We start from the raw sequence: 9,365 nt of genomic DNA, 5'->3' as shown, positions 1-9,365 counted from the left end.
ACAATCTTGTTTTAGTAACCTTTCTCAAATTATGCCTGTAAGAATCTTAAAAATTAACCTGCAATTATTGACCTGAACTGAACTCCTGTTAGCATAAGGTACATGAGTCCAGGTCAGTTAATTGGCCATAAATAATTCCACAGAACTTTAAAAATTATCATTAAAAATTCTAAGTGACCACAAGACATAGGAAACAATTTCTGTGAAGATCATTATGCCTAAAAGTGACTGCAACATGTTCCATTAATTAGGTAAAATTTAAGTTCAAAAGTTGCCTAGTTAAGGAACCAGAATTTGGAAATGAATCAGTTATGGTTATCTGACCATAACATGAGTTCTAAAAATCAAATTGATATGATTCAAAAGGGAAAATAAAGATAAGACATAGAGGAACAACTTTCGTGAAGGAAGTGTGGCCAAACAGTGGCTACAAACTGATCAAATGGACAGGTAAAAGTAAGACACAAAAACTGAAACCAAATAAAGGTCCATGAGATAAATTATCTTATGGTAGGAATTTAACCCTAACAAGCCATTAAGCACTAAACCACATGAAAGGGGTATGTGGGACCTATTTTCCTACTATAAAGTGATATGAACATTTCAAATAAATAAGTAATAATGTGTAATTGCCTATAGTATACCTAGTATTATTTATTTAATTTGGATCAATTGGTATACCAATTAGGGACTACAAATAGCAGTACTGCCCATAAAAATAATCATTAACAGATAAAATCTGTGTGACATGATTGTTCTACAGGCTTTATGCCTGCCCGTTGGCCAATGTGCCTAATATTATATCCGGCTTAAATGCCTTCTCGGAGGCTTCATGCTTGACATGACCCACGTATACTGGATAGACATATGGCTGTCTAACTAGTATACTCCCGTGTATCTACCTTTTATAATCTGTTATAGGTTTCTTGGGCATTAATAATGATTAAGTAAGACTGAATGTACAATAAGTAAACAGAAAAGATCCCGATAAATTCAATTGTTTCCAAAGTGAATAAAAATGTAAAAGACCTAGGAATTATGAATTACTATATAGAATTATTATTTCAATTGTTTAATTATTGTTATTATAAATTATGCACCACTAAGCGTTATGCTTAGCACGTTAGTTTTTCCATCGCATAGGTATTGGAGACCAGTCACAGCAGCAGCAGCAGTAGTGCTCATACAAAGGCCGATCATATTTGCCAGTGTCTATTAGTCATCTTGATAGTTGTAATTTTGTTGGTAAGGCCCATGAATGTCACACCCTACCCCTCTGTAAGGCATAACATGATCCCGTAGTATACCTAATGAATTACCAAACTTCATCTACTGATAACCCATGAAATACACTACAAGGGATTTTAAACCTTTTCTTACTTTTTTTTACAGTGGTAAGCACTATTGACAGGTGTTAAAAATTCTTTTAACTAAAGTGAAACCGAATAACTCATTTGAAGTATTAACAATTTCTGTAAAAATTTTGGCAGAGTGCCATCTGTATTTTGAATAAAACAGTTCTTCAAAAACCTGTAAAAAGCACTTCCAATATTTTGTTCAATCTCCAAACTCCAATATCCAATCAACACAACAAGTTTCTCAACATTTGCCAACTCAAATCCACAATAATTTTTCAGTGTTTTCAAAAGCTGAAATAAAAGAAATATATCACAATATTTACAAGTCAAAATAATTTACAAATTTAATTTACAACTTTAATGTACAATTTTAATTTACAACTGCTCAAAACTAAGAACACTATATACATACAGTGAACATACATTACAATACAAAATGCAAAATATGGTATACTCAATATACTCGATGATCTCTCAGTGTAGTACTAGTAGCCTAGTCTGCTGCCCTGTCAGTCTATCTACCTGCGACAGCAATGAAAAGCTATCGCTGAGCCAATGTCTCAGTGGTGCACAACATTAACAAAATGCAACTTTAAATCATAAATCACAAGTCGTATAAATAGTGGATTCTTAAAACCATAGTTAAATTCAAAGACAGTGAATGTCATAAAGAATTTAAACTCCATTTCACAATATCACAATGAATATCAATAAATCATACTCACAGCTTAATCATGTTGCCAAAGTCCAATTCGTCCCGAAAGCCGATGGTTAGTGAGGAATAACATAGCTAGCTAGCAATAATATGAGTACTCATCCTATTCGTCCTCAACAGGCACACACCTCAACACTTCAGCCAAAGAGGGAATTCAAAGTCAATTCGTTCCACTAGATAAGCTAGTGAGGAATTCAATCAATATACATGATAGCTGTGGTTTCAAACCATTTACAATGTTTTTCAAGCAATAAGTATCTATCAAATATCATTCAAACAAATTTTTCACAATTTAAACAATAACAGACAAATAGTCATAATTTATTTCAGTTGAAAAATTCAAAAGAAATAACTGTTGTGCACAAACCTCTGATAAATGTCTCTTGGCCCTGACTCAGTGTTTCCTTCCTCTTCCCTGAGTCTTTGCTAACTGAAACACACAATTTGAAGTGTTTCAGTACTCATTTAAACTGTCTCTAACAATAAGGCTTAATAAATAATTTATTGAATTCTATTATTTCCTTAGTCAACCTAAAATGTTAACCCTCGATGCACTCTAGGTGAATTAGGTTTAATGTTACTAATATGTCACATTTTATAGCCTTTTAGTGTTGGTACATGTTACCAAATTCATTTTCAAGTATATTGCATTTTATTGCAATTTTTTGGATTTCGGTATATTAATTTAACCTAGCCGGTTGACCTAGTTCCCTCGATTTTCGAGTTTCGGTCCAAACTACAAACTTGTAGGTCTATGTCTTATTGCATGCGGGGCAAAATTTCAAGTCATTCTGAGTTGTGTAGACCAAGTTATGGTCAATTTACCAATGCTGGACATAAGGCATCAAAATGGTAAGTTTAGGTCATTTTTAGGTCACTTTTGGTTCGGCCAGTTTTTATACCCGAACTTGTACAAGTCATTTGACCTGTTTCTGGCCATTTCTGGGCTTTGGTGTCTTTCATAAGAATTGTAGATATATGTCTCAACTATTCATGGTAAAAATCTCACATCAATTAGACCTATTTTGAGTAAGTTATGGTCAAAACACTAACTACTGCTCAAATGGTCAATTTTCAGGCTTTCAAAGCACTAATCCGGATTTAGTCATTTTTCAAGTCACCTTCTAGGCAGAATTTTGGTAAGCTTCCTTCATGAAAGTTAGCACATTTTGTGCCTAGTTTCACCTCCAATTGGTCTCATACCAATTGGAGTCACACACTTAAGGTTCTAAATCAAAACATACACTGCCCTACTACACATTGTTCATCCTTTACCAATTACACATTCAACACTTACCAAGTTAACTCTCCCATGCCAATTCTCATTGTACCATACCATTAACACATTTTACTTCACATTTTTGGTCATTTTGGCAGCTTGTAACCACTCTCAATATACACACTATAATACAGAATTTTCCAAAGTCCCATTTACAACAATTCAACCACATGAACATACCTCATTTCCATGTCTAAACCCTAACAATTAAACACACACACATGCTGCCACCATAAGCAACATAATTCAACAAACCATTCCATGGAACTTAAACACTTCAATCTTCTTCATGAGGCTACCACAAGCTTACACATACCCATCAACCTTCATTTGCAATTTTCAAGCTTACAAATCAAATCTTACACATAGAATTCAACTATAATACAATCAAACATTTAAATCATCATTCAAACCACTATTTACATGCAAGAACAAGCTGTTCATAGTGAGGTTTCATGGCTGCCAAAATGGTGCACCACCATTAACTCATCAAACATCAAAACTTCTTCCACAAATCAACTCACCACAATATCCACTCAAAGTTTAATGAAACAAGAATAAAAACTACACACTTACCACTTTTGAAGCTCTTCAAAGCCTCATCAAAACTTAACTTTCTTGCTCCCTAATTGTTGCCCAAGTTGTATAGAACAACTTTAGTGAAGAGACCTAAAAGGATTGATGGCTTGATGATGGTGGTTTTGCCCTTGCATGGTGGACGGCCATGGATGGAAGCTTGGGAGAAATGGGTTCGGCAGTGGAGAAGAATAGATGAGGAAGAAGGCTGTTAGTGGAGGTGGCTGTCCCAAGTTTGATTATGTGTCAAATGTGTTAAGTTAGTGGAGCACTAATTGAATAAAAGTATATTTTAATGTTAAACTTTCCAATTTTCCACATTTTTCGCCTATCTTTTGCTATTTAGATTATGTACCACTATTTTAATTTTTCATGATATTTTCCAAGTGTAATATCATTTATTTTTAATGGAAATTTAGGTCAAAAGACAACTCAGGGTGTCAAATGACCACAATGCCCCTGTTTGGGTTGCATTCCCGATTTTTCGGTAACACCGAGTTTTGTCATTTTCTCGATTTCTCGTCTTTCTTTGTACTAATTAATTAATTTTTCTTTGATATTTCTAATGACATTTATACTTCAATAGATATTCATTTAAGTCTTAAAAATATTTTCCAGGGTTCCTCGTGGTCCAGAGCTAGTCAACAGTCCACACCGCAACTTCCTGGTGCGGTCACCCATCGCTATGGTTCTCGGCTCATTTAACTTGGTTACATTTCATTGCTATTATTTTTCCTTTTTTTTTTCTTATATTTTCTTTTCTTGTATTTCATTATTTTATGTCTCCTCACCCATATCTAAGTATAGTTCTAGGCATCCTAGCTGTCCGGACAGCTAGGATGCCGGAACAGTAGAACACACTACTGAACATAGGGGTGTTACAATTCTCCCCCCCTTAAAATAAATTTCGTCTCTAAATTTTACCTGACATCATTTTCTGAACAGCTGTGGGTGTTGTCTCCTCATGTCCTCTTCACGTTTCCAAGTAGCTTCCTGGCCTGAATGATGGTTCCACAGCACTTTAAGCAGGTGTATCTATTTATTTCTCAGTTGCTTCACCTCATATGCCAGAATTTCTATGGGTTCTTCCTCATATGAGAGGTCTGGATTTACCTCAATCTCTTCAACTGATATTACATGAGATGGGTCAGATCTGTACCTCCTTAACATGGATGCATGGAAGACACTGTTTATCCTTTTCAGCTTTGGAGGTAATGCTAACCGATATGCCAAAGGACCCACTCTCTCCAGAACCTCATATGGTCCGATAAAGCGAGGACTCAGTTTCCCCTTTCTGCCAAATCTCATAATCCTCTTCCAAGGAGAAACTTTAAGGAATACCTTATCATCCACTACATATTCAATGTCTCTTCTCTTCAGATCAACATAGGACTTCTGACGGTCTAATGCAGCCTTGAGTCGATTTCTGATCAATCTGATCTTTTCCTCTGTCTGCTGAATAATTTCTGGCCCAATCATCTTTCTTTCACCTACTTCATCCCAACATAGGGGAGTTTTGCACTTCCTGCCATACAAAGCTTCATATGGAGGCATCCCAATTCTTGATTGGTAGCTATTGTTATAAGCAAACTTAATCAAAGGCAAGTGTATATCCCAACTACCTTCAAACTTAATCACACAAGCCCGTAGCATATCGTCCAATATCTGAATTACCCTCTCGGGTGGCCATGCATGCGTGGGTGGAATCTTTGTCTTTGAAGTTCAATATAGTTCCTAGGGCTTTCTGAAGACTACCCCAGAATCTAGAAGTAAACCTAGGATCTCTGTCAGATACAATCGATACTGGCACTCCATGCAGCCTTATAATCTCATTTATGTACAATCTGGCCAATCTTTCCAGGCTATAGTCCATCCGAATTGGCAAAAAGTGAGCAGACTTGGTTAGTCTATCAACTATAACCCATACTGCATCATGACTATTCTGTGTCCTCGAAAGTCCTATCACAAAATCCATAGTTATCTGCTCCCACTTCCACTCTGGTACTGGCAATGGATGTAGCAAACCAGCTGGAACTTGATGTTCTGCCTTTACTTACTGACAAGTTAGGCATTTGGAAACAAATTCAGCTATATCCCTCTTTATACACATCCACCGGTAATGCTCTTTCAGCCTTCTGTACATTTTAGTTTCACCAGGGTGCATAGCAAAAGGAGACTCATGTGCTTCCTTCATAATGATTTGTCTCAATTCCACATCATTAGGAATGCACATTCTACCCTGATATAGCAATAAACCATCATCTCTCATAGAAAATTCAAGTTTCTTGTCCTGTTGGAATTCTTTCAGCAACTTTTGATATTTATCATCACTTTGAGTAGCCATTCTGATCTGATCAATCAACACTGGCTGTACATGCCATGCAACTACTGTCTGTCCCTCATCATCAATCTCCAAATTGGCATGCTGTGCTTTCAACTCATGTACCATGGACAAAGGAGAAACTCTGAGACTTGCCATAGTCTTGCGATTTAAGGCGTCAGCCACCACATTTGCTTTCCCTGGCTGATAGTCTATTAAGCAATCATAGTCTTTAATCAGTTCTAACCATCTCCTCTGCCCCAAGTTCAATTCCTTCTGGGTGCCCAAATACTTCAAGCTCTTGTGATCTGTGTAAATATAGCATTTCTCCCCATACAAATAGTGTCTCTAGATCTTCAAAGCAAAAACAATAGCTGCAAGCTCCAAATCATGTGTTGGGTAGTTCCTCTCATGCGATTTCAGCTGGCGTGATGCATAAGCAATGACATTTCGATCTTGCATCAGTACATAGCCTAACCCATTGTGAGAAGCATCACTATAAACTGTGTATTCTTTACCCGGTGTAGGTAAATTAAGGACTGCAGCTTCAGTCAAATACCTCTTCAACTCATCAAAACTCTGATTAAATTTATCTGTCCACTAAAATTTTACATCTTTCTGAAGCAGCTTGGTCAGTAGAGAAGCTAACATAGAAAACCCTTTCACAAACTGGTGGTAATATCTAGCTAAACCCAGAAAACTGCGAATTTCTGTGATATTCCTGGGTGGCTTCCAATTAAGGATAGCTTCTACCTTGCTGGAATCTACCTTCATCCTTTCAACTGACACAACATGTCCCAAGAAGGAGATTTCTTTCAGCCAAAATTCACATTTCGACAATTTGGCGTATAGTTGTTTCTCCCTTAAAGTCTACAATACAATCCGCAGATGTCTGTCATGCTCCTCTGCATTCCTCGAATATATCAAAATATCATCAACAAACACCAATGCAAATTGGTCAAGATATGGTCTGAAGATAGTGTTCATCAGATCCATAAAAGCAGCTGGAGCATTAGTTAACCCGAATGGCATTACTAGAAACTCGAAGTGGCCATATCGAGTTTTGAAAGCATTTTTTGGAATACTCTGCTCTTGCACTTTCAACTGATAATAACCAGATCGCAAATCAATTTTGGAGAATACAGCTGCACCCTTCAACTGATCAAACAGATCATCAATATGAGGCAATGGATATCTGTTCTTTATTGTCACCTTATTCAACTGTCGGTAGTCGATACATAAGCGAAGAGTGCCATCCTTCTTCTTAACAAATAATATTGGCGCTCCCCAAGGTGACACACTAGGGTGGATGAAGCCCTTTTCAAGTAGTTCTTGCAACTGTACCTTCAACTCCTTTAACTCTGCTGGTGCCATTCTGTATGGTGTTATGGAGATTGGATCCACACCAGGCATAACATTAATTTCAAACTGCACCTTTCTTTCTGGAGGTAATCCTAGCAATTCATTAGGAAACACATCGGGAAATTCATATAAGGTAGGGATGTCCCTCAATGCTGGACTCCCCACTTGGGTGTCTACCACATGTACCAAGTATGCTTCACACCCCTTTCTGATCATTTTACTGGCTAGTGTAGCCGAAATGACGTTTGATGGAAATAGCTGCCTCTCCCCATGTATTACCACATCAGCATCGAGGAGACCAAAAGTGGATCTTGATTCTGATCAATCATGGCGTGATGCCTAGCTAACCAATCCATGCCCAAGATGATATGATAATCTCTGAAGGTCATTTCAATGAGATCAGACAAAAAAGTGTGTCCTTCGATCACCAAAGGACAATTCCTATACATTCTATTGACCCTGACCTCCTGTCCTAGCGGACTTGTTACTAGCACCTTAAAGTCTATTTTCACACACGGAACAACAATGCAATCAATGATGCTAGTACTCACATAGGAATGGGTAGAACCCGGATCAAATAACACAAATACATCTTGATTAAAAGTTGAGAAGGTACCAGCCACAATATCAGATGTCTCAGCCTCTTCTCTCTATCTCATTGTGTAGACTCTGAATGGAGCACTACCTTACTCTGATTGATTCACTGTGCCTTGGCTGCCTGCTGGACTACCTCTACCCCTGCCTCTACCTCTACTAGATGGTTGTGAACCTCTGGTGATAGGATTCTGGACTGACCCTTTAGCAGTAGTAGGAGGTGGCCCAACTCTGCGAGTACTGGTGCAGTCTTTGGCAAAGTGTCCTGTGCCTCCACAGTTATAACAGGCTCCTATGGCCTTGTAGCATACCCCACCATGGCTTCTACCACAAGTTTCACATTGGCGGGGAGGGTAGGAACTTCTGGTACTCTGCTGACCAGATGAAGGAGGTTTCTGTCCTGAATATCTTCCCCTACCAGACTTCTTACCACCTCTACTGTGTCCCCCATGGTTCTTCCTCTTTCTAGTAGGACCACTGGAACTCTGTTCTACTAACTTTCCCTCTTTTTCTGTCTTTTATGATTTCTTTTTCTTAGGGGCTGCTTCAGATTCAATTCTTTCTAATTCTAGTGCTTGAGAAATAAGCTCAGAGAAGTTGTTATGTTTGAATCCGACTACTTGTAATCTGATACTAGGCTTCAAACCGGTTTCAAACCTCTTACATCTCTACCTACTGGTAGAAAGTAGACTTACTGCATAGTGGCTCAGGCGGGAAAATTCCCTTTCATACTCTGCCACTGATATACTTTCCTGTTTCAGACTTAAAAACTCCTGTAGCTTCTGGTCCACATAGGCATCTGGGACATATTTTTGTTTGAACTCCAGCAAAAATCATTCCATGTTAGCATTGAAGGTTCTACCACACTATGGGGAATGGTTTTCCACTAGTTATATGCATCCCCCTATAGCAGAGACACTGAATATTCAAATCTGAGCTCCTCTGTACAATGTAGCTTCTTGAATACCCTATCCATTCTCTCTAACCATTGTTCTGCCTCTAGAGGATCTACTGTCCCCTTGAACTCAGTTGCCCCATATTTCATCAATTTGTCAACTGCCTAGCAAAAGGCTATGGTTGTGCCACTGGTGTCTATAGTGGGACTTGAGTAGGTATGTTACCAGCCATCTGTTGGAATATTGCAACCATCTACTGAGCGAA

This window comes from Hevea brasiliensis, chromosome 6, assembly GCF_030052815.1.
Source record: "Hevea brasiliensis isolate MT/VB/25A 57/8 chromosome 6, ASM3005281v1, whole genome shotgun sequence".
In the NCBI taxonomy this organism is placed as follows: domain Eukaryota; kingdom Viridiplantae; phylum Streptophyta; class Magnoliopsida; order Malpighiales; family Euphorbiaceae; genus Hevea; species Hevea brasiliensis.
This window is presented reverse-complemented; position numbering follows the sequence as displayed.